At 47.9% G+C, this 26,967-nt stretch overlaps 1 protein-coding gene across 3 annotated transcripts in view; it reads left to right on the top strand.

Moving 5' to 3' along the window:
* The first annotated feature begins 4,872 nt into the window (after positions 1 to 4,872).
* galnt11 (UDP-N-acetyl-alpha-D-galactosamine:polypeptide N-acetylgalactosaminyltransferase 11 (GalNAc-T11)) overlaps positions 4,873 to 26,967 on the top strand; it is a 42,803-nt gene continuing 20,708 nt past the window's right edge. For all 3 annotated transcript variants that reach the window (XM_066688347.1, XM_066688376.1, XM_066688366.1), the window contains exon 1: positions 4,873 to 5,063. The gene's annotated coding sequence lies outside the window, so the exon portion shown is untranslated. The remainder of the gene's footprint in view (positions 5,064 to 26,967) is intronic.

Raw genomic sequence — 26,967 nt, 5'->3', positions numbered from 1 at the left:
AAGGAATGAGTGCAAAACACAAGCAGTGTTCGCTATTTGAAAAGAGACATTCAAGCCACACTTTGTACACTTTGGGGTCAACGATTCATTGGGCCGTAGGGTCATTGCATCCTCTTATTTAAAACAATGGCAGTCTTTGAACTGAAAAGTTATTACATTTTTTGCCACCTTGTGGACAGACCATTTTATTGCACCTTCCTGAGAAACAAATCACAACGGCCTCCTATTTTACTGAGTTACAGTTCATATATGGAAATCAGTCAATTGAAATTAATTTGGCCCTAATCTATGGATTTCCAGTCTCTGGTTTAGAGGGAGCATGTGATTGGCTGCTGACTGCAGAGATGTCCACCAGAGCTGCAGGCGGGTCCAGACCCGGGTGAGGACGACGAGCCGCAGAGGAGCTTCCCTGAGACGCTTTCTGACAGGTTGTGCAGAAAGTCTTGGGTTGTGTAAACCCACTGTGTCATCAGTTGTCCGGGCGGCTCCTCTCAGACGATCCCGCAGGTCATTCAGTTCTCTGGCAGCAGCTCTGGTGGCCATTCCTGCAGTCAGCAGCCAATCACTGCTCCCTCAAGACTGAGACCTCTGTGTGTTGTGTTAAGTGACAAAACTGCATATTGTAGAGTGGCCTTTTATTGTCCCAGCACACGGGGCACCTGTGTAATGATCGTGCTGTTCAATGAGCTTCTTGATGTGCCGCACCTGTCAGGAGGATTATCTTGGCAAAGGAGAAATGCTCACTAACAGGGATGGCAACACATTTGTGCAAAAAAATTGAAAATAATAAGCTTTCTGTGCATATGAAACATGGGACCAACACTTGTTGCATTTATACTTTTGCTCAGTGTATATAGGAGTGGACAAGCCACAGTCCTTCTGGGAGAATGTCCTTTGGAGAGACAAAACAAAAGTAGAGCTTTTTGGTAAATCATAATGACTCCATGTTTACAGGAAAAAAAAATGAAGCTTTCAAAGAAAAGAACACCATCACTACCGTGAAACATGGAGGAGGCTCGGCTATATTTTGGGGCTGCTTTGCTGCCCCTGGCACTGGGTGCCTTGAATCTCTGCAGGACACGATGAAATCAAAACACTATCAAGGCATTTTGGAGCTAAACGTACAGCCCAGTGTCAGAAAGCTCTGTCTCAGTCGCAGGTCATGGGTCCTCCAGCAGGATAATGACCCAATACACACAGATAAAAGCACCCAAGAATGGATAAGAACAAAACATTGGACTGTTCTGAAGTGGCCTTCTATGAGTCCCGATCTAAATCCCATTGAACATCTGTGGAAAGAGCTGAAACTCGCAGTAAAAAGGCAACCATCAAACCTAAGAGAATTAGAGCGGTTTGCTCAAGAAGAGTGGGCCAAACTACCAGTCGAGAAGTGAAGAAATCTCATTCAGAGCTACAGACAGCACTTGATTGGAGTATCTTGGCAGGGATGCTGCACTGAGATTCCTGCTACCCAGCCATTAGAGTGTGATTCACCGTACAAAGGAAGAACCAAAACAAACTGGGTGACATATTGCCATGGCAGCACTCTTATATAATGATGAAATTGTGGATTTTCAAGAGCATTGGCTTTTAGAAGTAGAGAAAGCCTAGACAACCATTACATCTACATGTATCCCAATGCTTTCTCAATGTTTCCCCCAGCTCATCCTCAGAGGGTTGTATTAGGCGACTTGCTGTGACATTAATTGACCCATATATACACATGTAGGTGAAAGTATTCAGCCACCCTTCATTAGTTTCTTTGGCGTGGATATCTAACGTTGCCCTAAATGAGTTCAATCAGCTGACTGTATTATCCTTTAAGGCTGAGCCAATGTTCAATCTTTGAAAACATGGCATCGATAAATTAGTGGAGCTCACTGAATAAGATTTATTAAACACTATTTCAGAGGAAGAGTGTGAATAATTAGGACTGCATTGGTATGTAGAGATACTTTCTTTTTTTAACACTCTTCTTTAAGGAGTTGATATAGAAAGTCGTGAGAACCAGCCATCGTCTTTTTCAGTAGTTTTTTTTTTGTGCAGCAAGTTTATCTTTCTGAAATACGAAACAAAAACCCTCTGCACAGCGTACAGTGAGGGAAAAAAGTATTTGATCCCCTTCGACTTAGTACTTGGTGGCAAAACCCTTGTTGGCAATCACAGAGGTCAGACGTTTCTTGTAGTTGGCCACCAGGTTTGCACACATCTCAGGAGGGATTTTGTCCCACTCCTCTTTGCAGATCCTCTCCAAGTCATTAAGGTTTCGAGGCTGACGTTTGGCAACTCGAACCTTCAGCTCCCTCCACAGATTTTCTATGGGATTAAGGTCTGGAGACTGGCTAGGCCACTCCGGGACCTTAATGTGCTTCTTCTTGAGCCACTCCTTTGTTGCCTTGGCTGTGTTTTGGGTCATTGTCATGCTGGAATACCCATCCACGACCCATTTTCAATGCCCTGGCTGAGGGAAGGAGGTTCTCACCCAAGATTTGACGATACATGGCCCCGTCCATCGTCCCTTTGATGCGGTGCAGTTGTCCTGTCTCCTTAGCAGAAAAACACCCCCAAAGCATAATGTTTCCCCCTCCATGTTTGACGGTGGGGATGGTGTTCTTGGGGTCATTCCTCCTCCTCCAAACACAGCGAGTTGAGTTGATGCCAAAGAGCTCCATTTTGGTCTCATCTGACCACAACACTTTCACCCAGTTCTCCTCTGAATCATTCAGATGTTCATTGGCAAACTTCAGACGGGCCTGTACATGTGCTTTCTTGAGCAGGGGGACCTTGCGGGCGCTGCAGGATTTCAGTCCTTCACGGCATAGTGTGTTACCAATTGTTTTCTTGGTGACTATGGTCCCAGCTGCCTTGAGATCATTAACAAGATCCTCCCGTGTAGTTCTGGGCTGATTCCTCACCGTTCTCATGATCATTGAAACTCCACGAGGTGAGATCTTGCATGGAGCCCCAGACAGAGGGAGACTGACAGTTATTTTGTGTTTCTTCCATTTGCGAATAATCGCATCAACTGTTGTCACCTTCTCACCAAGCTGCTTGGCGATGGTCTTGTAGCCCATTCCAGCCTTGTGTAGGTCTACAATCTTGTCCCTGACATCCTTGGACAGCTCTTTGGTCTTGGCCATGGTGGAGAGTTTGGAATCTGATTGATTGATTGCTTCTGTGGACAGGTGTCTTTTATAAAGGTAACGAGCTGAGATTAGGAGAGTCCCTTTAAGAGTGACAGAAATCTTGATGATTGATAGGGGATCAAATACTTATTTCCCTCATTAACATGCAAATCAATTTATAACTTTTTTGAAATGCGTTTTTCTGAATTTTTTTGTTGTTATTCGGTCTCTCACTGTTAAAATACACCTACCATTAAAATTACAGACTGATCATTTCTTTGTCAGTGGGCAAACGTACAAAATCAGCAGGGGATCAAATACTTTATTCCCTCACTGTATGAAATGCATTTTAAATGCTAATAAGCTGCTTATGTCTTTGTTGTCATGGCATCCCAATGATAATGCTGCATATCCCTGCACTCAACATGATTATCTTTGTCCTCAACAACACAAGCACAACGGCACATGGATAGCCTGCATGGCATATCTCCTATGAAGGTGAGAATATGAAAAGCATCTCAGATAAGTTTGTTGTTTTTTCAATGACTTTCTGACTATTATTTTAATTGATCATTTGACATTATCCATATTTTAAAGTTTTTCCATCATGTTTTGACTAACCTGAATTACTAAGCAGCACTGTCAGTTTTCTAAAAGGTTTAATTCTTAATTTACCCACTAGTTTCTTTCAGTTTCAGGGCAACTTTAAAATCAAAGCCCCAAGTGGAAGTGAAACTGTACTTTTTTATCTTGACAAAGCTACTGTTAAATCATTGTCACAAAAGGACAGCAAGGGTGGTGTAGAGTGAGAAGGACAGTAGGGGGCGCCACAAAGCAAACACTTAATTTTCGGGGAGACTGGTGGTTGCATTGTTCTCACTGGTTTCTTTTACTCAGGCAAATATATGGGCATGTTTAAAACAACATGGATTTCCATGTGATCTGAACAATGTGACGAATTGAACCCAGATGAGTGAGATCTGATGATATTCTTCATTCTCGTCTGCAGTCTGGCATGACACACTGACTGTCGGTGACTTTGACAACAATAACACAATGCTCATACATATTACAGAAAACAGACCATTGCCTTTTCATATTCCCCAATCATGTATCATCTAACATCTATGGCACATCTGTGATGTATGGAAAATTAAGACTGTGGATGGCTTTTTAAATTCACGATGGCAGTTTTATGGGCAGGGACACAACATGATTCCATAATACAGGAGGAAACATCAAACAGTTTTAGTGGGTTATTTTGAATGGACCATGAAAAAGATAATTAGTTTTATATTAACCACAGAAAGTGAACACAACCCTCTTCTTATTATACATATATCTAATCAATGAATTGTTATAATCTTGTCGTAAATACAGAGGGGCAAAGATTTTCAACATCAAACTTTTCTCATTTCCAAAAGCCAGTAGTTGTGACGTAGGAGCTTAGGTAAAGGTGACAAAGAAACAAAAATGAAGTCACTGCCTCCTCCTAAATGAATATTTTCAATGCATTATTATTATTATTATTATTATTATTATTATTATTATTATTATTATTATTATTATTATTATGTGCTTCGGAGCAACTTCGTTTTTTGGCTGCTGTTACCCCGAGTGTGCGCACAGTCGGCCAGAAAACGTCGCTGAGTGCATTACGGCTCCATGATTGGACGGAGGAATACAATCTCGAAAGGCGATTGGCCGGGGATCCCCGAGGCCAGGCGACCGTGTTCCCGGCGTTTGGAGAAGTAAACAGGCCGAGGGCTCAGGGTTTGCAGTGCAGTGCGGTCACGGGGTCTGGCGCTGTGGTCGGTCGGAGCCCAGGCGACGCAGGCAGAGCCGCCCCTCAACCAGAGGCGCCCGGTCCGCCTTTCAGCATGTCCGCCTGACGAGCGCAGCGCAGTCGAGTCGCGGGGAAATGCACACCAAAGACGCGTAAGTGCCCGTGTGTGTGTGTGTGTGTGTGTGTGTGTATATGTATATATGTATGTATGTATGTATGTATGTATGTGTGTGTATGTATGTATATATATATGTATGTGTGTGTGTGTGTGTGGCGTCAGGTCAGCCCCATTGCAAAGTTATGCATAGCTGGAGAAGTTAGCGCATGGTGGCGATGTGTTTGCTCAGGGCTGGCTTGTGGAAGAGTGTGTGTGTGAGAGTGTGCTGTGTCGTGTGTGAGTGTGTGTGAGAGTGTGCTGTGTCGTGTGTGAGTGTGTGTGAGAGTGTGCTGTGTTGTGTGTGAGAGTGTGCTGTGTCGTGTGTGTTGTGTGAGTGTGCTGTGTTGTGTGTGAGTGTGTGTGAGAGTGTGCTGTGTCGTGTGTGAGTGTGTGTGAGAGTGTGCTGTGTTGTGTGTGAGTGTGTGTGAGAGTGTGCTGTGTTGTGTGTGTGAGAGTGTGCTGTGTCGTGTGTGAGTGTGTGTGAGAGTGTGCTGTGTCGTGTGTGTTGTGTGAGTGTGCTGTGTTGTGTGTGAGAGTGTGTTGTGTTGTGTGTGAGAGTGTGCTGTGTCGTGTGTTGTGTGAGTGTGTGTTGTGTGAGTGTGCTGTGTTGTGTGTGAGAGTGTGCTGTGTCGTGTGTGTTGTGTGTGAGAGTGTGTGTGAGAGTGTGCTGTGTTGTGTGTGAGTGTGTGTGAGTGTGTGTGAGAGTGTGCTGTGTTGTGTGTGAGTGTGTGTGAGAGTGTGCTGTGTTGTGTGAGAGTGTGTGTGAGAGTGTGCTGTGTCGTGTGTGTTGTGTGAGTGTGTTGTGTTGTGTGTGAGTGTGTGTTGTGTGAGTGTGCTGTGTCGTGTGTGTTGTGAGAGTGTGTTGTGTTGTGTGTGAGAGTGTGCTGTGTCGTGTGTGAGAGTGTGCTGTGTCGTGTGTGTTGTGTGTGTGTTGTGAGAGTGTGTTGTGCTGTGTTGTGAGAGTGTGTTGTGTTGTGTTGTGTGTGAGAGTGTGCTGTGTCGTGTGTGTTGTGAGAGTGTGCTGTGTCGTGTGTGAGTGTGTGTGAGAGTGTGCTGTGTTGTGTGTGAGTGTGTGTGAGAGTGTGCTGTGTCGTGTGTGAGTGTGTGTGAGAGTGTGCTGTGTTGTGTGTGAGAGTGTGCTGTGTCGTGTGTGTTGTGAGTGTGTGTTGTGTGAGTGTGCTGTGTTGTGTGTGAGAGTGTGCTGTGTTGTGTGTGAGAGTGTGCTGTGTCGTGTGTGTTGTGTGAGTGTGCTGTGTTGTGTGTGAGAGTGTGTGTGAGAGTGTGCTGTGTTGTGTGTGAGTGTGTGTGAGTGTGTGAGAGTGTGCTGTGTTGTGTGTGAGTGTGTGTGAGAGTGTGCTGTGTTGTGTGAGAGTGTGTGTGAGAGTGTGCTGTGTCGTGTGTGTTGTGAGAGTGTGTTGTGTTGTGTGTGAGAGTGTGCTGTGTCGTGTGTGAGAGTGTGCTGTGTCGTGTGTGTTGTGTGTGTGTTGTGAGAGTGTGTTGTGCTGTGTTGTGAGAGTGTGTTGTGTTGTGTTGTGTGTGAGAGTGTGCTGTGTCGTGTGTGTTGAGAGTGTGCTGTGTCGTGTGTGAGTGTGTGTGAGAGTGTGCTGTGTTGTGTGTGAGTGTGTGTGAGAGTGTGCTGTGTTGTGTGTGAGTGTGTGTGAGAGTGTGCTGTGTTGTGTGTGAGAGTGTGCTGTGTCGTGTGTGTTGTGAGTGTGTGTTGTGTGAGTGTGCTGTGTTGTGTGTGAGAGTGTGCTGTGTTGTGTGTGAGTGTGTGTGAGAGTGTGCTGTGTTGTGTGTGAGTGTGTGTGAGAGTGTGCTGTGTTGTGTGAGAGTGTGTGTGAGAGTGTGCTGTGTCGTGTGTGTTGTGTGAGTGTGCTGTGTTGTGTGTGAGAGTGTGCTGTGTTGTGTGTGAGTGTGTGTGAGAGTGTGCTGTGTTGTGTGAGAGTGTGTGTGAGAGTGTGCTGTGTCGTGTGTGTTGTGAGAGTGTGTTGTGTTGTGTGTGAGAGTGTGCTGTGTCGTGTGTTGTGTGAGTGTGTGTTGTGTGAGTGTGCTGTGGTGTGTGAGAGTGTGCTGTGTCGTGTGTTGTGTCGTGTGTTGTGAGAGTGTGTTGTGAGAGTGTGCTGTGTCGTGTGTGTTGTGAGTGTGTTGTGTGAGAGTGTGCTGTGTCGTGTGTGTTGTGTTGTGAGTGTGTTGTGTGAGTGTGCTGTGTTGTGTGTGAGAGTGTGTGTGAGAGTGTGCTGTGTTGTGTGTGAGTGTGTGTGAGAGTGTGCTGTGTTGTGTGAGAGTGTGTGTGAGTGTGCTGTGTCGTGTGTGTTGTGAGTGTGTTGTGTGAGTGTGCTGTGTTGTGTGTGCTGTGTTGTGTGAGAGTGTGTGTGTGAGTGTGCTGTGTTGTGTGTGAGAGTGTGCTGTGGTGTGTGAGAGTGTGCTGTGTCGTGTGTTGAGAGTGTGTTGTGAGAGTGTGCTGTGTCGTGTGTGTTGTGAGAGTGTGTTGTGTGTGAGAGTGTGTTGTGTCGTGTGTGTTGTGAGAGTGTGTTGTGTTGTGTGAGTGTGCTGTGTTGTGTGTGAGTGTGTGTGAGAGTGTGCTGTGTTGTGTGTGAGAGTGTGCTGTGTCGTGTGTGTTGTGAGAGTGTGTTGTGTGAGTGTGCTGTGTTGTGTGTGAGTGTGTGTGAGAGTGTGCTGTGTTGTGTGAGAGTGTGCTGTGTCGTGTGTGTTGTGTGAGTGTGCTGTGTTGTGTGTGAGAGTGTGCTGTGTTGTGTGTGAGAGTGTGCTGTGTCGTGTGTTGTGTGAGTGTGTGTTGTGTGAGTGTGCTGTGTTGTGTGTGAGAGTGTGCTGTGTCGTGTGTTGTGAGAGTGTGCTGTGTCGTGTGTTGTGAGAGTGTGTTGTGTCGTGTGTTGTGAGAGTGTGTTGTGTGAGTGTGCTGTGTCGTGTGTGTTGTGAGAGTGTGTTGTGTGTGAGAGTGTGCTGTGTCGTGTGTGTTGTGAGAGTGTGTTGTGTTGTGTGTGTGTGCTGTGTCGTGTGTGTTGTGAGAGTGTGCTGTGTGAGAGTGTGTTGTGTTGTGTGTGTTGTGAGTGTGTGTTGTGAGAGTGTGTTGTGTTGTGTGTGAGAGTGTGCTGTGGTGTGTGAGAGTGTGCTGTGTCGTGTGTTGTGAGAGTGTGTTGTGTTGTGTGTGAGAGTGTGCTGTGTGTGTTGAGTGTGCTGTGTCGTGTGTGTTGTGAGAGTGTGTTGTGTGTGAGAGTGTGCTGTGTCGTGTGTGTTGTGAGAGTGTGCTGTGTTGTGTGTGAGAGTGTGCTGTGTCGTGTGTGTTGTGAGAGTGTGTTGTGTTGTGTGTGAGAGTGTGCTGTGTCGTGTGTGTTGTGAGTGTGTGTTGTGTTGTGTGTGAGAGTGTGCTGTGTCGTGTGTGTTGTGAGTGTGTGTTGTGAGAGTGTGCTGTGTCGTGTGTGAGAGTGTGCTGTGTTGCGTGTGAGAGTGTGTTGTGTTGTGTGTGAGAGTGTGCTGTGTCGTGTGTGTTGTGAGAGTGTGTTGTGTGTGAGAGTGTGCTGTGTCGTGTGTGTTGTGAGAGTGTGTTGTGTTGTGTGTGTGTGTGCTGTGTCGTGTGTGTTGTGAGAGTGTGCTGTGTTGTGTGTGAGAGTGTGCTGTGAGTGTGTGTTGTGTTGTGTGTGAGAGTGTGCTGTGGTGTGTGAGAGTGTGCTGTGTCGTGTGTTGTGAGAGTGTGTTGTGTGAGTGTGCTGTGTTGTGTTGTGAGAGTGTGCTGTGTCGTGTGTGTTGTGAGTGTGTTGTGTGTGAGAGTGTGTCGTGTGTGTTGTGAGAGTGTGCTGTGTTGTGTGTGAGAGTGTGCTGTGTCGTGTGTGTTGTGAGTGTGCTGTGTCGTGTGTGTTGTGAGTGTGTTGTGTGTGAGAGTGTGTCGTGTGTGTTGTGAGAGTGTGTTGTGTTGTGTGTGAGAGTGTGCTGTGTCGTGTGTGTTGTGAGTGTGTGTTGTGTGAGTGTGCTGTGTCGTGTGTGTTGTGAGAGTGTGCTGTGTCTTGTGTGAGAGTGTGCTGTGTCTTGTGTGAGAGTGTGTGTTGTGTGAGTGTGCTGTGTCGTGTGTGTTGTGAGAGTGTGTTGTGCTGTGTTGTGAGAGTGTGTTGTGTTGTGTTGTGTGTGAGTGTGCTGTGTCGTGTGTGTTGTGAGTGTGTTGTGTGAGTGTGCTGTGTTGTGTGTGAGAGTGCTGTGTCGTGTGTGAGAGTGTGTGTTGTGTGAGAGTGCTGTGTCGTGTGTGTTGTGAGAGTGTGCTGTGTTGTGTGTGAGAGTGTGCTGTGTCGTGTGTTGTGAGTGTGTGTTGTGAGAGTGTGTTGTGTTGTGTGTGAGAGTGTGTTGTGTTGTGTGTGAGAGTGTGCTGTGTCGTGTGTGTTGTGAGAGTGTGTTGTGTGTGAGAGTGTGTTGTGTTGTGTGTGAGAGTGTGCTGTGTCGTGTGTGTTGTGAGTGTGTGCTGTGTCGTGTGTTGTGAGTGTGTGTTGTGTGAGTGTGCTGTGTCGTGTGTGTTGTGAGTGTGTTGTGTTGTGTGTGAGAGTGTGCTGTGTGTGTTGTGAGTGTGCTGTGTCGTGTGTGTTGTGAGAGTGTGTTGTGTGTGAGAGTGTTGTGTTGTGTGTGAGAGTGTGCTGTGTCGTGTGTGTTGTGAGTGTGTGTTGTGAGAGTGTGTTGTGTTGTGTGTGAGAGTGTGCTGTGTCGTGTGTTGTGTGAGTGTGCTGTGTTGTGTGTGAGAGTGTGTTGTGTGAGTGTGCTGTGTCGTGTGTTGTGTGAGTGTGCTGTGTTGTGTGAGTGTGCTGTGTTGTGTGAGTGTGTTGTGTTGTGTGTGAGAGTGTGCTGTGTGTGTTGTGAGAGTGTGTTGTGTTGTGAGAGTGTGCTGTGTGAGAGTGTGTTGTGTTGTGTGGGTTGTGAGAGTGTGTTGTGTGAGAGTGTGCTGTGTTGTGTGTGTGTGTGTGTGTGAGAGTGTGCTGTGTTGTGTGTGAGAGTGTGTTGTGTTGTGTGTGAGAGTGTGCTGTGTCGTGTGTTGTGTGAGTGTGTGTTGTGTGAGTGTGCTGTGTTGTGTGTGAGAGTGTGCTGTGGTGTGTGAGAGTGTGCTGTGTCGTGTGTTGTGAGAGTGTGCTGTGCCGTGTGTTGTGAGTGTGTTGTGTGTGAGTGTGTGTGTGAGAGTGTGCTGTGTTGTGTGTGAGAGTGTGCTGTGTTGTGTTGTGAGAGTGCTGTGTCGTGTGTGTTGTGAGTGTGTTGTGTGTGAGTGTGTTGTGTGAGAGTGTGCTGTGTCGTGTGTGTTGTGAGTGTGCTGTGTCGTGTGTGTTGTGAGTGTGTGTTGTGAGAGTGTGTTGTGTTGTGTGTGAGAGTGTGTTGTGTTGTGTGTGAGAGTGTGCTGTGTTGTGAGTGTGTGTTGTGAGAGTGTGGTGTGTTGTGTGTGAGAGTGTGCTGTGTCGTGTGTGAGAGTGCTGTGTCGTGTGTTGTGAGTGTGTGTTGTGAGAGTGTTGTGTTGTGTGTGAGAGTGTGCTGTGTCGTGTGTGTTGTGTGAGTGTGCTGTGTTGTGTGTGAGAGTGTGTGTGAGAGTGTGCTGTGTTGTGTGTGAGAGTGTGTGTGAGAGTGTGCTGTGTTGTGTGTGAGTGTGTGTGAGAGTGTGCTGTGTTGTGTGTGAGAGTGTGCTGTGTCGTGTGTTGTGTGAGTGTGTGTTGTGTGAGTGTGCTGTGTTGTGTGTGAGTGTGCTGTCGTGTGTTGTGAGAGTGTGTTGTGTCGTGTGTTGTGAGAGTGTGTTGTGTCGTGTGTTGTGAGAGTGTGTTGTGTGAGTGTGCTGTGTTGTGTGTGAGAGTGTGCTGTGTCGTGTGTGTTGTGAGAGTGTGTTGTGTGTGAGAGTGTGCTGTGTCGTGTGTGTTGTGAGAGTGTGTTGTGTTGTGTGTGAGTGTATTGTGTCGTGTGTGAGTGTGTGCTGTGTCGTGTGTGTTGTGAGAGTGTGCTGTGTTGTGTGTGAGAGTGTGTTGTGAGTGTGTGTTGTGTTGTGTGTGAGAGTGTGCTGTGGTGTGTGAGAGTGTGTTGTGTGAGTGTGCTGTGTTGTGTTGTGAGAGTGTGCTGTGTCGTGTGTGTTGTGAGTGTGTTGTGTGTGAGAGTGTCGTGTGTGTTGTGAGTGTGTGTTGTGAGAGTGTGCTGTGTTGTGTGTGAGAGTGTGCTGTGTCGTGTGTGTTGTGAGTGTGTGTTGTGTGAGTGTGCTGTGTCGTGTGTGTTGTGAGAGTGTGTTGTGTTGTGTGTGAGAGTGTGTTGTGTTGTGTGTGAGAGTGTGCTGTGTTGTGTGAGTGTGTGTTGTGAGAGTGTGTTGTGTTGTGTGTGAGAGTGTGTTGTGAGTGTGTGTTGTGTGAGTGTGCTGTGTTGTGTGTGAGAGTGCTGTGTCGTGTGTGTTGTGAGAGTGTGCTGTGTCGTGTGTGTTGTGAGTGTGTGTTGTGTGAGTGTGCTGTGTCGTGTGTGTTGTGAGTGTTGTGTGTGAGAGTGTGCTGTGTCGTGTGTGTTGTGAGAGTGTGTTGTGTTGTGTGTGAGAGTGTGCTGTGTGTGTTGTGAGTGTGTGTTGTGTGAGTGTGCTGTGTCGTGTGTGTTGTGAGAGTGTGCTGTGTTGTGTGTGAGTGTGCTGTGTCGTGTGTGTTGTGAGTGTGTGTTGTGTGAGTGTGCTGTGTCGTGTGTGTTGTGAGAGTGTGCTGTGTTGTGTGTGAGAGTGTGTTGTGAGTGTGTGTTGTGTTGTGTGTGAGAGTGTGCTGTGGTGTGTGAGAGTGTGCTGTGTCGTGTGTTGTGAGAGTGTGTTGTGTGAGTGTGCTGTGTTGTGTTGTGAGAGTGTGCTGTGTCGTGTGTGTTGTGAGTGTGTTGTGTGTGAGAGTGTCGTGTGTGTTGTGAGTGTGTGTTGTGAGAGTGTGTTGTGTTGTGTGTGAGAGTGTGCTGTGTGTGTTGAGTGTGCTGTGTCGTGTGTGTTGTGAGAGTGTGTTGTGTGTGAGAGTGTGCTGTGTCGTGTGTGTTGTGAGAGTGTGCTGTGTTGTGTGTGAGAGTGTGCTGTGTCGTGTGTGTTGTGAGAGTGTGTTGTGTTGTGTGTGAGAGTGTGCTGTGTCGTGTGTGTTGTGAGTGTGTGTTGTGTTGTGTGTGAGAGTGTGCTGTGTCGTGTGTGTTGTGAGTGTGTGTTGTGAGAGTGTGCTGTGTCGTGTGTGAGAGTGTGCTGTGTTGCGTGTGAGAGTGTGTTGTGTTGTGTGTGAGAGTGTGCTGTGTCGTGTGTGTTGTGAGAGTGTGTTGTGTGTGAGAGTGTGCTGTGTCGTGTGTGTTGTGAGAGTGTGTTGTGTTGTGTGTGTGTGTGCTGTGTCGTGTGTGTTGTGAGAGTGTGCTGTGTTGTGTGTGAGAGTGTGCTGTGAGTGTGTGTTGTGTTGTGTGTGAGAGTGTGCTGTGGTGTGTGAGAGTGTGCTGTGTCGTGTGTTGTGAGAGTGTGTTGTGTGAGTGTGCTGTGTTGTGTTGTGAGAGTGTGCTGTGTCGTGTGTGTTGTGAGTGTTGTGTGTGAGAGTGTGTCGTGTGTGTTGTGAGAGTGTGCTGTGTTGTGTGTGAGAGTGTGCTGTGTCGTGTGTGTTGTGAGTGTGCTGTGTCGTGTGTGTTGTGAGTGTGTGTTGTGAGAGTGTGTTGTGTTGTGTGTGAGAGTGTGTTGTGTTGTGTGTGAGAGTGTGCTGTGTCGTGTGTGTTGTGAGTGTGTGTTGTGTGAGTGTGCTGTGTCGTGTGTGTTGTGAGAGTGTGCTGTGTCTTGTGTGAGAGTGTGCTGTGTCTTGTGTGAGAGTGTGTGTTGTGTGAGTGTGCTGTGTCGTGTGTGTTGTGAGAGTGTGTTGTGCTGTGTTGTGAGAGTGTGTTGTGTTGTGTTGTGTGTGAGTGTGCTGTGTCGTGTGTGTTGTGAGTGTGTTGTGTGAGTGTGCTGTGTTGTGTGTGAGAGTGCTGTGTCGTGTGTGTTGTGAGAGTGTGCTGTGTTGTGTGTGAGAGTGTGCTGTGTCGTGTGTTGTGAGTGTGTGTTGTGTGAGTGTGCTGTGTCGTGTGTTGTGAGAGTGTGTTGTGTTGTGTGTTGTGAGAGTGTGTTGTGTGTGAGAGTGTGTTGTGTTGTGTGTGAGAGTGTGCTGTGTCGTGTGTGTTGTGTGAGTGTGCTGTGTCGTGTGTGTTGTGAGAGTGTGTTGTGTTGTGTGTTGTGAGTGTGCTGTGTCGTGTGTGTTGTGAGAGTGTGTTGTGTGTGAGAGTGTTGTGTTGTGTGTGAGAGTGTGCTGTGTCGTGTGTGTTGTGAGTGTGTGTTGTGAGAGTGTGTTGTGTTGTGTGTGAGAGTGTGCTGTGTCGTGTGTTGTGTGAGTGTGTGTTGTGTGAGTGTGCTGTGTTGTGTGTGAGAGTGTGTTGTGTGAGTGTGCTGTGTCGTGTGTTGTGAGAGTGTGTTGTGTGAGTGTGCTGTGTTGTGTGTGAGAGTGTGCTGTGTCGTGTGTTGTGAGAGTGTGTTGTGTGAGTGTGCTGTGTTGTGTGAGTGTGTTGTGTTGTGTGTGAGAGTGTGCTGTGTGTGTTGTGAGAGTGTGTTGTGTTGTGAGAGTGTGCTGTGTGAGAGTGTGTTGTGTTGTGTGGGTTGTGAGAGTGTGTTGTGTGAGAGTGTGCTGTGTTGTGTGTGTGTGTGTGTGAGAGTGTGCTGTGTTGTGTGTGAGAGTGTGTTGTGTTGTGTGTGAGAGTGTGCTGTGTCGTGTGTTGTGTGAGTGTGTGTTGTGTGAGTGTGTTGTGTGAGTGTGTGTTGTGTGAGTGTGCTGTGTTGTGTGTGAGAGTGTGCTGTGGTGTGTGAGAGTGTGCTGTGTCGTGTGTTGTGAGAGTGTGCTGTGCCGTGTGTTGTGTGTGAGTGTGTGTGTGAGAGTGTGCTGTGTTGTGTGTGAGAGTGTGCTGTGTTGTGTTGTGAGAGTGCTGTGTCGTGTGTGTTGTGAGTGTGTTGTGTGTGAGTGTGTGTTGTGAGAGTGTGCTGTGTTGTGTGAGAGTGTGCTGTGTCGTGTGTGTTGTGAGTGTGCTGTGTCGTGTGTGTTGTGAGTGTGTGTTGTGAGAGTGTGTTGTGTTGTGTGTGAGAGTGTGTTGTGTTGTGTGTGAGAGTGTGCTGTGTTGTGAGTGTGTGTTGTGAGAGTGTGGTGTGTTGTGTGTGAGAGTGTGCTGTGTCGTGTGTGAGAGTGCTGTGTCGTGTGTTGTGAGTGTGTGTTGTGAGAGTGTGTTGTGTTGTGTGTGAGAGTGTGCTGTGTCGTGTGTGTTGTGTGAGTGTGCTGTGTTGTGTGTGAGAGTGTGTGTGAGAGTGTGCTGTGTTGTGTGTGAGAGTGTGTGTGAGAGTGTGCTGTGTTGTGTGTGAGTGTGTGTGAGTGTGCTGTGTTGTGTGTGAGAGTGTGCTGTGTCGTGTGTTGTGTGAGTGTGTGTTGTGTGAGTGTGCTGTGTTGTGTGTGAGTGTGCTGTCGTGTGTTGTGAGAGTGTGTTGTGTCGTGTGTTGTGAGAGTGTGTTGTGTCGTGTGTTGTGAGAGTGTGTTGTGTGAGTGTGCTGTGTTGTGTGTGAGAGTGTGCTGTGTCGTGTGTGTTGTGAGAGTGTGTTGTGTGTGAGAGTGTGCTGTGTCGTGTGTGTTGTGAGAGTGTGTTGTGTTGTGTGTGAGTGTATTGTGTCGTGTGTGAGTGTGTGCTGTGTCGTGTGTGTTGTGAGAGTGTGCTGTGTTGTGTGTGAGAGTGTGTTGTGAGTGTGTGTTGTGTTGTGTGTGAGAGTGTGCTGTGGTGTGTGAGAGTGTGCTGTGTCGTGTGTTGTGAGAGTGTGTTGTGTGAGTGTGCTGTGTTGTGTTGTGAGAGTGTGCTGTGTCGTGTGTGTTGTGAGTGTGTTGTGTGTGAGAGTGTCGTGTGTGTTGTGAGTGTGTGTTGTGAGAGTGTGCTGTGTTGTGTGTGAGAGTGTGCTGTGTCGTGTGTGTTGTGAGTGTGTGTTGTGTGAGTGTGCTGTGTCGTGTGTGTTGTGAGAGTGTGTTGTGTTGTGTGTGAGAGTGTGTTGTGTTGTGTGTGAGAGTGTGCTGTGTTGTGTGAGTGTGTGTTGTGAGAGTGTGTTGTGTTGTGTGTGAGAGTGTGTTGTGAGTGTGTGTTGTGTGAGTGTGCTGTGTCGTGTGTGTTGTGAGAGTGTGTTGTGTTGTGTGTGAGAGTGTGCTGTGTGTGTTGTGAGTGTGTTTTGTGTGAGTGTGCTGTGTCGTGTGTGTTGTGAGAGTGTGCTGTGTTGTGTGTGAGTGTGCTGTGTCGTGTGTGTTGTGAGTGTGTGTTGTGTGAGTGTGCTGTGTCGTGTGTGTGAGAGTGTGCTGTGTTGTGTGTGAGAGTGTGTTGTGAGTGTGTGTTGTGTTGTGTGTGAGAGTGTGCTGTGGTGTGTGAGAGTGTGCTGTGTCGTGTGTTGTGAGAGTGTGTTGTGTGAGTGTGCTGTGTTGTGAGAGTGTGCTGTGTCGTGTGTGTTGTGAGTGTGTTGTGTGTGAGAGTGTCGTGTGTGTTGTGAGTGTGTGTTGTGAGAGTGTCGTGTGTGAGAGTGTGCTGTGTGTGTTGAGTGTGCTGTGTCGTGTGTGTTGTGAGAGTGTGTTGTGTGTGAGAGTGTGCTGTGTCGTGTGTGTTGTGAGAGTGTGCTGTGTTGTGTGTGAGAGTGTGCTGTGTCGTGTGTGTTGTGAGAGTGTGTTGTGTTGTGTGTGAGAGTGTGCTGTGTCGTGTGTGTTGTGAGTGTGTGTTGTGTTGTGTGTGAGAGTGTGCTGTGTCGTGTGTGTTGTGAGTGTGTGTTGTGAGAGTGTGCTGTGTCGTGTGTGAGAGTGTGCTGTGTTGCGTGTGAGAGTGTGTTGTGTTGTGTGTGAGAGTGTGCTGTGTCGTGTGTGTTGTGAGAGTGTGTTGTGTGTGAGAGTGTGCTGTGTCGTGTGTGTTGTGAGAGTGTGTTGTGTTGTGTGTGTGTGTGCTGTGTCGTGTGTGTTGTGAGAGTGTGCTGTGTTGTGTGTGAGAGTGTGCTGTGAGTGTGTGTTGTGTTGTGTGTGAGAGTGTGCTGTGGTGTGTGAGAGTGTGCTGTGTCGTGTGTTGTGAGAGTGTGTTGTGTGAGTGTGCTGTGTTGTGTTGTGAGAGTGTGCTGTGTCGTGTGTGTTGTGAGTGTGTTGTGTGTGAGAGTGTGTCGTGTGTGTTGTGAGAGTGTGCTGTGTTGTGTGTGAGAGTGTGCTGTGTCGTGTGTGTTGTGAGTGTGCTGTGTCGTGTGTGTTGTGAGTGTGTGTTGTGAGAGTGTGTTGTGTTGTGTGTGAGAGTGTGTTGTGTTGTGTGTGAGAGTGTGCTGTGTCGTGTGTGTTGTGAGTGTGTGTTGTGTGAGTGTGCTGTGTCGTGTGTGTTGTGAGAGTGTGCTGTGTCTTGTGTGAGAGTGTGCTGTGTCTTGTGTGAGAGTGTGTGTTGTGTGAGTGTGCTGTGTCGTGTGTGTTGTGAGAGTGTGTTGTGCTGTGTTGTGAGAGTGTGTTGTGTTGTGTTGTGTGTGAGTGTGCTGTGTCGTGTGTGTTGTGAGTGTGTTGTGTGAGTGTGCTGTGTTGTGTGTGAGAGTGCTGTGTCGTGTGTGTTGTGAGAGTGTGCTGTGTTGTGTGTGAGAGTGTGCTGTGTCGTGTGTTGTGAGTGTGCTGTGTCGTGTGTTGTGAGAGTGTGTTGTGTTGTGTGTTGTGAGAGTGTGTTGTGTGTGAGAGTGTGTTGTGTTGTGTGTGAGAGTGTGCTGTGTCGTGTGTGTTGTGAGTGTGTGCTGTGTCGTGTGTTGTGAGTGTGTGTTGTGTGAGTGTGCTGTGTCGTGTGTGTTGTGAGAGTGTGTTGTGTTGTGTGTTGTGAGTGTGCTGTGTCGTGTGTGTTGTGAGAGTGTGTTGTGTGTGAGAGTGTTGTGTTGTGTGTGAGAGTGTGCTGTGTCGTGTGTGTTGTGAGTGTGTGTTGTGAGAGTGTGTTGTGTTGTGTGTGAGAGTGTGCTGTGTCGTGTGTTGTGTGAGTGTGTGTTGTGTGAGTGTGCTGTGTTGTGTGTGAGAGTGTGTTGTGTGAGTGTGCTGTGTCGTGTGTTGTGAGAGTGTGTTGTGTGAGTGTGCTGTGTTGTGTGTGAGAGTGTGCTGTGTCGTGTGTTGTGAGAGTGTGTTGTGTGAGTGTGCTGTGTTGTGTGAGTGTGTTGTGTTGTGTGTGAGAGTGTGCTGTGTGTGTTGTGAGAGTGTGTTGTGTTGTGAGAGTGTGCTGTGTGAGAGTGTGTTGTGTTGTGTGGGTTGTGAGAGTGTGTTGTGTGAGAGTGTGCTGTGTTGTGTGTGAGAGTGTGTTGTGAGTGTGTGTTGTGTGAGTGTGCTGTGTCGTGTGTGTTGTGAGAGTGTGTTGTGTTGTGTGTGAGAGTGTGCTGTGTGTGTTGTGAGTGTGTTTTGTGTGAGTGTGCTGTGTCGTGTGTGTTGTGAGAGTGTGCTGTGTTGTGTGTGAGTGTGCTGTGTCGTGTGTGTTGTGAGTGTGTGTTGTGTGAGTGTGCTGTGTCGTGTGTGTTGTGAGAGTGTGCTGTGTTGTGTGTGAGAGTGTGTTGTGAGTGTGTGTTGTGTTGTGTGTGAGAGTGTGCTGTGGTGTGTGAGAGTGTGCTGTGTCGTGTGTTGTGAGAGTGTGTTGTGTGAGTGTGCTGTGTTGTGTGTGAGAGTGCTGTGTCGTGTGTGTTGTGAGAGTGTGCTGTGTTGTGTGTGAGAGTGTGCTGTGTCGTGTGTTGTGAGTGTGTGTTGTGTGAGTGTGCTGTGTCGTGTGTGTTGTGAGAGTGTGTTGTGTTGTGTGTGAGAGTGTGTTGTGTTGTGTGTGAGAGTGTGCTGTGTCGTGTGTGTTGTGAGTGTGTGCTGTGTCGTGTGTTGTGAGTGTGTGTTGTGTGAGTGTGCTGTGTCGTGTGTGTTGTGAGAGTGTGTTGTGTTGTGTGTGAGAGTGTGCTGTGTGTGTTGTGAGTGTGCTGTGTCGTGTGTGTTGTGAGAGTGTGTTGTGTGTGAGAGTGTTGTGTTGTGTGTGAGAGTGTGTTGTGAGAGTGTGTTGTGTTGTGTGTGAGTGTGCTGTGTCGTGTGTTGTGTGAGTGTGTGTTGTGTGAGTGTGCTGTGTTGTGTGTGAGAGTGTGTTGTGTGAGTGTGCTGTGTCGTGTGTTGTGAGAGTGTGTTGTGTGAGTGTGCTGTGTTGTGTGTGAGAGTGTGCTGTGTCGTGTGTTGTGAGAGTGTGTTGTGTGAGTGTGCTGTGTTGTGTGAGTGTGTTGTGTTGTGTGTGAGAGTGTGCTGTGTGTGTTGTGAGAGTGTGTTGTGTTGTGAGAGTGTGCTGTGTGAGAGTGTGTTGTGTTGTGTGGGTTGTGAGAGTGTGTTGTGTGAGAGTGTGCTGTGTTGTGTGTGTGTGTGTGTGAGAGTGTGCTGTGTTGTGTGTGAGAGTGTGTTGTGTTGTGTGTGAGAGTGTGCTGTGTCGTGTGTTGTGTGAGTGTGTGTTGTGTGAGTGTGTGTTGTGTGAGTGTGCTGTGTTGTGTGTGAGAGTGTGCTGTGGTGTGTGAGAGTGTGCTGTGTCGTGTGTTGTGAGAGTGTGCTGTGCCGTGTGTTGTGTGTGAGTGTGTGTGTGAGAGTGTGCTGTGTTGTGTGTGAGAGTGTGCTGTGTTGTGTTGTGAGAGTGCTGTGTCGTGTGTGTTGTGAGTGTGTTGTGTGTGAGTGTGTGTTGTGAGAGTGTGCTGTGTTGTGTGAGAGTGTGCTGTGTCGTGTGTGTTGTGAGTGTGCTGTGTCGTGTGTGTTGTGAGTGTGTGTTGTGAGAGTGTGTTGTGTTGTGTGTGAGAGTGTGTTGTGTTGTGTGTGAGAGTGTGCTGTGTTGTGAGTGTGTGTTGTGAGAGTGTGGTGTGTTGTGTGTGAGAGTGTGCTGTGTCGTGTGTGAGAGTGCTGTGTCGTGTGTTGTGAGTGTGTGTTGTGAGAGTGTGTTGTGTTGTGTGTGAGAGTGTGCTGTGTCGTGTGTGTTGTGTGAGTGTGCTGTGTTGTGTGTGAGAGTGTGTGTGAGAGTGTGCTGTGTTGTGTGTGAGAGTGTGTGTGAGAGTGTGCTGTGTTGTGTGTGAGTGTGTGTGAGAGTGTGCTGTGTTGTGTGAGAGTGTGCTGTGTCGTGTGTTGTGTGAGTGTGTTGTGTGAGTGTGCTGTGTTGTGTGTGAGAGTGTGCTGTGTCGTGTGTGTTGTGAGAGTGTGTTGTGTCGTGTGTTGTGAGAGTGTGTTGTGTCGTGTGTTGTGAGAGTGTGTTGTGTGAGTGTGCTGTGTTGTGTGTGAGAGTGTGCTGTGTCGTGTGTGTTGTGAGAGTGTGTTGTGTGTGAGAGTGTGCTGTGTCGTGTGTGTTGTGAGAGTGTGTTGTGTTGTGTGTGAGTGTATTGTGTCGTGTGTGAGTGTGCTGTGTCGTGTGTGTTGTGAGAGTGTGCTGTGTTGTGTGTGAGAGTGTGTTGTGAGTGTGTGTTGTGTTGTGTGTGAGAGTGTGCTGTGGTGTGTGAGAGTGTGCTGTGGTGTGTGAGAGTGTGCTGTGTCGTGTGTTGTGAGAGTGTGTTGTGTGAGTGTGCTGTGTTGTGTTGTGAGAGTGTGCTGTGTCGTGTGTGTTGTGAGTGTGTTGTGTGTGAGAGTGTCGTGTGTGTTGTGAGTGTGTGTTGTGAGAGTGTGCTGTGTTGTGTGTGAGAGTGTGCTGTGTCGTGTGTGTTGTGAGTGTGTGTTGTGTGAGTGTGCTGTGTCGTGTGTGTTGTGAGAGTGTGTTGTGTTGTGTGTGAGAGTGTGTTGTGTTGTGTGTGAGAGTGTGCTGTGTTGTGTGAGTGTGTGTTGTGAGAGTGTGTTGTGTTGTGTGTGAGAGTGTGTTGTGAGTGTGTGTTGTGTGAGTGTGCTGTGTTGTGTGTGAGAGTGCTGTGTCGTGTGTGTTGTGAGAGTGTGCTGTGTCGTGTGTGTTGTGAGTGTGTGTTGTGTGAGTGTGCTGTGTCGTGTGTGTTGTGAGAGTGTTGTGTGTGAGAGTGTGCTGTGTCGTGTGTGTTGTGAGAGTGTGTTGTGTTGTGTGTGAGTGTGCTGTGTGTGTTGTGAGTGTGTGTTGTGTGAGTGTGCTGTGTCGTGTGTGTTGTGAGAGTGTGCTGTGTTGTGTGTGAGTGTGCTGTGTCGTGTGTGTTGTGAGTGTGTGTTGTGTGAGTGTGCTGTGTCGTGTGTGTTGTGAGTGTGCTGTGTTGTGTGTGAGAGTGTGTTGTGAGTGTGTGTTGTGTTGTGTGTGAGAGTGTGCTGTGGTGTGTGAGAGTGTGCTGTGTCGTGTGTTGTGAGAGTGTGTTGTGTGAGTGTGCTGTGTTGTGTTGTGAGAGTGTGCTGTGTCGTGTGTGTTGTGAGTGTGTTGTGTGTGAGAGTGTCGTGTGTGTTGTGAGTGTGTGTTGTGAGAGTGTGCTGTGTTGTGTGTGAGAGTGTGCTGTGTCGTGTGTGTTGTGAGTGTGTGTTGTGTGAGTGTGCTGTGTCGTGTGTGTTGTGTTGTGTGAGAGTGTGCTGTGTGTGTTGTGAGTGTGCTGTGTCGTGTGTGTTGTGAGAGTGTGTTGTGTGTGAGAGTGTTGTGTTGTGTGTGTGAGTGTGCTGTGTTGTGTGTGTTGTGAGTGTGTGTTGTGTGAGTGTGCTGTGTTGTGTGTGAGAGTGTGCTGTGTCGTGTGTTGTGAGAGTGTGTTGTGTGAGTGTGCTGTGTTGTGTGTGAGATTGTGCTGTGTCGTGTGTTGTGAGAGTGTGTTGTGTGAGTGTGCTGTGTTGTGTGAGTGTGTTGTGTTGTGTGTGAGAGTGTGCTGTGTGTGTTGTGAGAGTGTGTTGTGTTGTGAGAGTGTGCTGTGTGAGAGTGTGTTGTGTTGTGTGGGTTGTGAGAGTGTGTTGTGTGAGAGTGTGCTGTGTTGTGTGTGTGTGTGTGAGAGTGTGCTGTGTTGTGTGTGAGAGTGTGTTGTGTTGTGTGTGAGAGTGTGCTGTGTCGTGTGTTGTGTGAGTGTGTGTTGTGTGAGTGTGCTGTGTTGTGTGTGAGAGTGTGCTGTGGTGTGTGAGAGTGTGCTGTGTCGTGTATTGTGAGAGTGTGCTGTGTCGTGTGTTGTGAGTGTGTTGTGTGTGAGTGTGTGTGTGAGAGTGTGCTGTGTTGTGTGTGAGAGTGTGCTGTGTTGTGTTGTGAGAGTGCTGTGTCGTGTGTGTTGTGAGTGTGTTGTGTGTGAGTGTGTGTTGTGAGAGTGTGCTGTGTTGTGTGAGAGTGTGCTGTGTCGTGTGTGTTGTGAGTGTGCTGTGTCGTGTGTGTTGTGAGAGTGTGTTGTGTTGTGTGTGAGAGTGTGTTGTGTTGTGTGTGAGAGTGTGCTGTGTCGTGTGTTGTGAGTGTGTGTTGTGAGAGTGCGGTGTGTTGTGTGTGAGAGTGTGCTGTGTCGTGTGTGTGTTGTGAGTGTGTGTTGTGAGAGTGTGTTGTGTTGTGTGTGAGAGTGTGCTGTGTCGTGTGTGTTGTGTGAGTGTGCTGTGTTGTGTGTGAGAGTGTGTGTGAGAGTGTGCTGTGTTGTGTGTGTGAGTGTGTGTGAGAGTGTGCTGTGTCGTGTGTTGTGTGAGTGTGTGTTGTGTGAGTGTGCTGTGTTGTGTGTGAGAGTGTGCTGTCGTGTGTTGTGAGAGTGTGTTGTGTCGTGTGTTGTGAGAGTGTGTTGTGTCGTGTGTTGTGAGAGTGTGTTGTGTGAGTGTGCTGTGTTGTGTGTGAGAGTGTGCTGTGTCGTGTGTGTTGTGAGAGTGTGTTGTGTGTGAGAGTGTGCTGTGTCGTGTGTGTTGTGAGAGTGTGTTGTGTTGTGTGTGAGTGTATTGTGTCGTGTGTGAGTGTGTGCTGTGTCGTGTGTGTTGTGAGAGTGTGCTGTGTTGTGTGTGAGAGTGTGTTGTGAGTGTGTGTTGTGTTGTGTGTGAGAGTGTGCTGTGGTGTGTGAGAGTGTGCTGTGTCGTGTGTTGTGAGTGTGTTGTGTGAGTGTGCTGTGTTGTGTTGTGAGAGTGTGCTGTGTCGTGTGTGTTGTGAGTGTGTTGTGTGTGAGAGTGTCGTGTGTGCTGTGTCGTGTGTGTTGTGAGAGTGTGCTGTGTTGTGTGTGAGAGTGTGTTGTGAGTGTGTGTTGTGTTGTGTGTGAGAGTGTGCTGTGGTGTGTGAGAGTGTGCTGTGTCGTGTGTTGTGAGTGTGTTGTGTGAGTGTGCTGTGTTGTGTTGTGAGAGTGTGCTGTGTCGTGTGTGTTGTGAGTGTGTTGTGTGTGAGAGTGTCGTGTGTGTTGTGAGTGTGTGTTGTGAGAGTGTGCTGTGTTGTGTGTGAGAGTGTGCTGTGTCGTGTGTGTTGTGAGTGTGTGTTGTGTGAGTGTGCTGTGTCGTGTGTGTTGTGAGAGTGTGTTGTGTTGTGTGTGAGAGTGTGTTGTGTTGTGTGTGAGAGTGTGCTGTGTTGTGAGTGTGTGTTGTGTGAGAGTGTGTTGTGAGTGTGTGTTGTGTGAGTGTGCTGTGTTGTGTGTGAGAGTGCTGTGTCGTGTGTGTTGTGAGAGTGTGCTGTGTCGTGTGTGTTGTGAGTGTGTGTTGTGTGAGTGTGCTGTGTCGTGTGTGTTGTGAGAGTGTTGTGTGTGAGAGTGTGCTGTGTCGTGTGTGTTGTGAGAGTGTGTTGTGTTGTGTGTGAGAGTGTGCTGTGTGTGTTGTGAGTGTGTGTTGTGTGAGTGTGCTGTGTCGTGTGTGTTGTGAGAGTGTGCTGTGTTGTGTGTGAGTGTGCTGTGTCGTGTGTGTTGTGAGTGTGTGTTGTGTGAGTGTGCTGTGTCGTGTGTGTTGTGAGAGTGTGCTGTGTTGTGTGTGAGAGTGTGTTGTGTTGTGTGTGAGAGTGTGTTGTGTTGTGTGTGAGAGTGTTGTGTTGTGTGTGAGAGTGTGCTGTGTCGTGTGTGTTGTGAGTGTGTGTTGTGAGAGTGTGTTGTGTTGTGTGTGAGAGTGTGTTGTGAGTGTGTGTTGTGTGAGTGTGCTGTGTTGTGTGTGAGAGTGCTGTGTCGTGTGTGTTGTGAGAGTGTGCTGTGTTGTGTGTGAGTGTGCTGTGTCGTGTGTTGTGAGTGTGTGTTGTGTGAGTGTGCTGTCGTGTGTGTTGTGAGAGTGTTGTGTGTGAGAGTGTGCTGTGTCGTGTGTGTTGTGAGAGTGTGTTGTGTTGTGTGTGAGAGTGTGCTGTGTGTGTTGTGAGTGTGTGTTGTGTGAGTGTGCTGTGTCGTGTGTGTTGTGAGAGTGTGTTGTGTGTGAGAGTGTGCTGTGTCGTGTGTGTTGTGAGTGTGTGTTGTGAGAGTGTGCTGTGTTGTGTGTGTGAGAGTGTGCTGTGTCGTGTGTGTTGAGAGTGTGTTGTGTTGTGTGTGAGAGTGTGCTGTGTCGTGTGTGTTGTGTTGTGTGTGAGTGTGCTGTGTCGTGTGTGTTGTGAGTGTGTGTTGTGAGAGTGTGCTGTGTTGTGTGTGAGAGTGTGCTGTGTTGTGAGTGTGTTGTGTGAGTGTGTGTTGTGAGAGTGTGCTGTGTTGTGTGTGAGAGTGTGTTGTGTTGTGTGTGAGAGTGTGCTGTGTCGTGTGTTGTGTGAGTGTGTGTTGTGTGAGTGTGCTGTGTTGTGTGTGAGAGTGTGCTGTGGTGTGTGAGAGTGTGCTGTGTCGTGTGTTGTGAGAGTGTGTTGTGTGTGAGAGTGTGCTGTGTGTGAGTGTGCTGTGTTGTGTGTGAGAGTGTGCTGTGTTGTGTGAGTGTGCTGTGTTGTGTGTGAGAGTGTGCTGTGTCGTGTGTTGTGAGAGTGTGTTGTGTGAGTGTGCTGTGTTGTGTGTGAGAGTGCTGTGTTGTGAGTGTGTTGTGTGAGTGTGCTGTGTTGTGTGTGAGTGTGCTGTGTTGTGTGAGAGTGTGCTGTGTGAGAGTGTGCTGTTGTGTGAGAGTGCGCTGTGTCGTGTGTGTTGTTAAAGTGTGTTGTGTGAGTGTGCTGTGTTGTGTGTGAGAGTGTGCTGTGTGTGTTGTGAGAGTGTGTTGTGTGTGAGAGTGTGTTGTGTTGTGTGGGTTGTGAGAGTGTGCTGTGTTGTGTGTGAGAGTGTGTTGTGTTGTGTGTGAGAGTGTGCTGTGTCGTGTGTTGTGTGAGTGTGTGTTGTGTGAGTGTGCTGTGTTGTGTGTGATTGTGTGTGTGAGAGTGTGTTGTGTTGTGTGTGAGAGTGTGCTGTGTCGTGTGTTGTGTGAGTGTGTGTTGTGTGAGTGTGCTGTGTTGTGTGTGAGAGTGTGCTGTGTTGTGTGAGAGTGTGTGTGAGAGTGTGCTGTGTCGTGTGTGTTGTGTGAGTGTGCTGTGTTGTGTGTGAGAGTGTGTTGTGTTGTGTGTGAGAGTGTGCTGTGTCATGTGTGTTGTGAGAGTGTGTTGTGTGTGAGTGTGTGTTGTGAGAGTGTGCTGTGTTGTGTGTGAGAGTGTGTTGTGAGTGTGTGTTGTGTTGTGTGTGAGAGTGTGCTGTGTCGTGTGTTGTGAGAGTGTGTTGTGTGAGTGTGCTGTGTTGTGTTGTGAGAGTGTGCTGTGTCGTGTGTGTTGTGTGTGAGAGTGTCGTGTGTGTTGTGAGAGTGTGCTGTGTTGTGTGTGAGAGTGTGCTGTGTCGTGTGTGTTGTGAGTGTGCTGTGTCGTGTGTGTTGTGAGTGTGTGTTGTGAGAGTGTGTTGTGTCGTGTGTGAGAGTGTGCTGTGTTGTGTGTGAGAGTGTGCTGTGTCGTGTGTGTTGTGAGTGTGTGTTGTGTGAGTGTGCTGTGTCGTGTGTGTTGTGAGAGTGTGTTGTGTTGTGTGTGAGTGTGCTGTGTGTGTTGTGAGTGTGTGTTGTGTGAGTGTGCTGTGTCGTGTGTGTTGTGAGAGTGTGTTGTGTGTGAGAGTGTGCTGTGTCGTGTGTGTTGTGAGTGTGTGTTGTGAGAGTGTGCTGTGTTGTGTGTGAGAGTGTGCTGTGTGTGAGAGTGTGCTGTGTCGTGTGTGTTGTGAGTGTGTGTTGTGAGAGTGTGCTGTGTTGTGTGTGAGTGTGCTGTGTCGTGTGTGTTGTGAGAGTGTGTTGTGTTGTGTGTGAGTGTGCTGTGTCGTGTGTGTTGTGAGTGTGTGTTGTGTTGTGTGTGAGAGTGTGCTGTGTCGTGTGTGTTGTGAGTGTGTGTTGTGAGAGTGTGCTGTGTTGTGTGTGAGTGTGCTGTGTTGTGTGTGAGAGTGTGCTGTGTTGCGTGTGAGAGTGTTGTGTGAGTGTGCTGTGTTGAGCTCACGCCACTGTGCCTTATTCACATTATTGGACACCGAATCAGCCAGTTGCTCTAGTCTAACTGGTCACCATCTGCGATATCGTGCATCAGTAAAGCACTTCTGCAACCTGAAGATTTCATGATCTCCTAAAGTCTGCGTTAATAGGAGACATCCCAACTTTGTGTGTCCATGCAGTTTCTTCTCTGCGCCCTAATTTTAAAAGAATACTTGCTTTCTACATTTGTTTTGTATTACTTATGTGATAATGAAACTGTAATGTCATGCTGATCCATTCATATTGCTATTCCCTAAACTGCGTCAAGTTGCTTAATGGGGCTTCACACTGAACTTGCTGCGAATCCCACATTCCCTCAGTGTGTGTTTGGCCCTGATTACTCTATGTAGGTCACCGATAATTCGAGACAGAATAGCTGCATTCATTCTCCACAGGCCAGAGCTGGATGTGGCTTCTAATCTGAGAAGTGATGTGTGTGTAAGTGACACACAGAGAGAATACACCCCATTGGTATCTGGTGATTAAATAATCTAGCTTGCAGTGCTGTTTCTGATGAGGGTACTGATGCTGTTGAGACATTTCTCTGCATTTGTTTTGTACCGTTCAGTGGACAGTGAGTTTTGAAAGTACCTTTGCGTCTGCTGGGATTGTGGAGATCACACTTCCAACGCACAGGGCAAGTTAAGGTTAAAGGGTTGAGAAGACAGTTGCCCGTAATCCTGCACATATGCACGGTATAATAAGTCCGTGGTGATGGTCACATAAAGACCTACCGACACTGTGATGAGCACTCCGCATTTCCTCTGCACCAGGTTTTCCTCAAGGTGGCACCATGCTTTTGGCTTCGATCTGGTAATGAAATATGGCTTCACCACATTCTTCTGTCTTGTGGGTTCTTTAATCTTGGGTCCTGCACTATTTACTTTAAATATTATTCCTTTCCTCGGAGCAGCAGAACCATTCTACACACAAAAGTGCTATTCAACACGCCTGGGCTGTGATATTGGAGGTCACACTGTATTAGTATTTGTTTTGGACTATCTGGATGCGAGAGCTTAATGTAAAGGGCGACTGAGTTCATCCTTTCACATGTCATATGAAAGGCTGGTTCATTAAAATAAAAACACTAAGAACTTTCTTTTTCAGAGCATCAATAAGTTGCAGGTTTAAGCAGAGCTACAGCAGAACTTCACATGTGACCTTAGAAACACGCTGATTGTCTTCTCTGTTCTGGGGTGAAAAGGTTCAGTTTCCCTCAGTCTTAATTAGTATTTGGACTCTTTTTATATGTGTATTCATTGTGCACTTATTGTAATGTTTTGTGCTATGTGTATTTTCCCAGTCGCCTTGGTTAAGGTTGCATGCTAATAAATAATGAGAAGAAATGCATAATATAAAAATAACAACAGCCCAAAAACAAACATTGTAATGTGTGTTTTGTGGTGTGAGGCGGGTTTGCGGAGCTCCTAGACAGATGTCAAGCCGAGGCCAGGGCTTCAGTATGTCGCGGAGATCACTCCGACAGAGCGCTGCACTTTGTTTAACCCACTGCCACCCCGACTGTTTCTGACTAAGGGCTTCTTGTACGACTGTATCCCATCTGATGAGTGCTGACAGCCCTCCTGCATCTCCCCGGAGGAAAAGCAAGATCAAACCCCTGCTATAAGCCATGAGTTG

The sequence above is a fragment of the Amia ocellicauda genome, chromosome 2 (assembly GCF_036373705.1).
Source record: "Amia ocellicauda isolate fAmiCal2 chromosome 2, fAmiCal2.hap1, whole genome shotgun sequence".
Classification (NCBI taxonomy): Eukaryota; Metazoa; Chordata; class Actinopteri; order Amiiformes; family Amiidae; genus Amia; species Amia ocellicauda.
The sequence above is the reverse complement of the archived record's forward strand: the minus strand, read 5'-3'. Positions and strand labels throughout refer to the sequence as shown.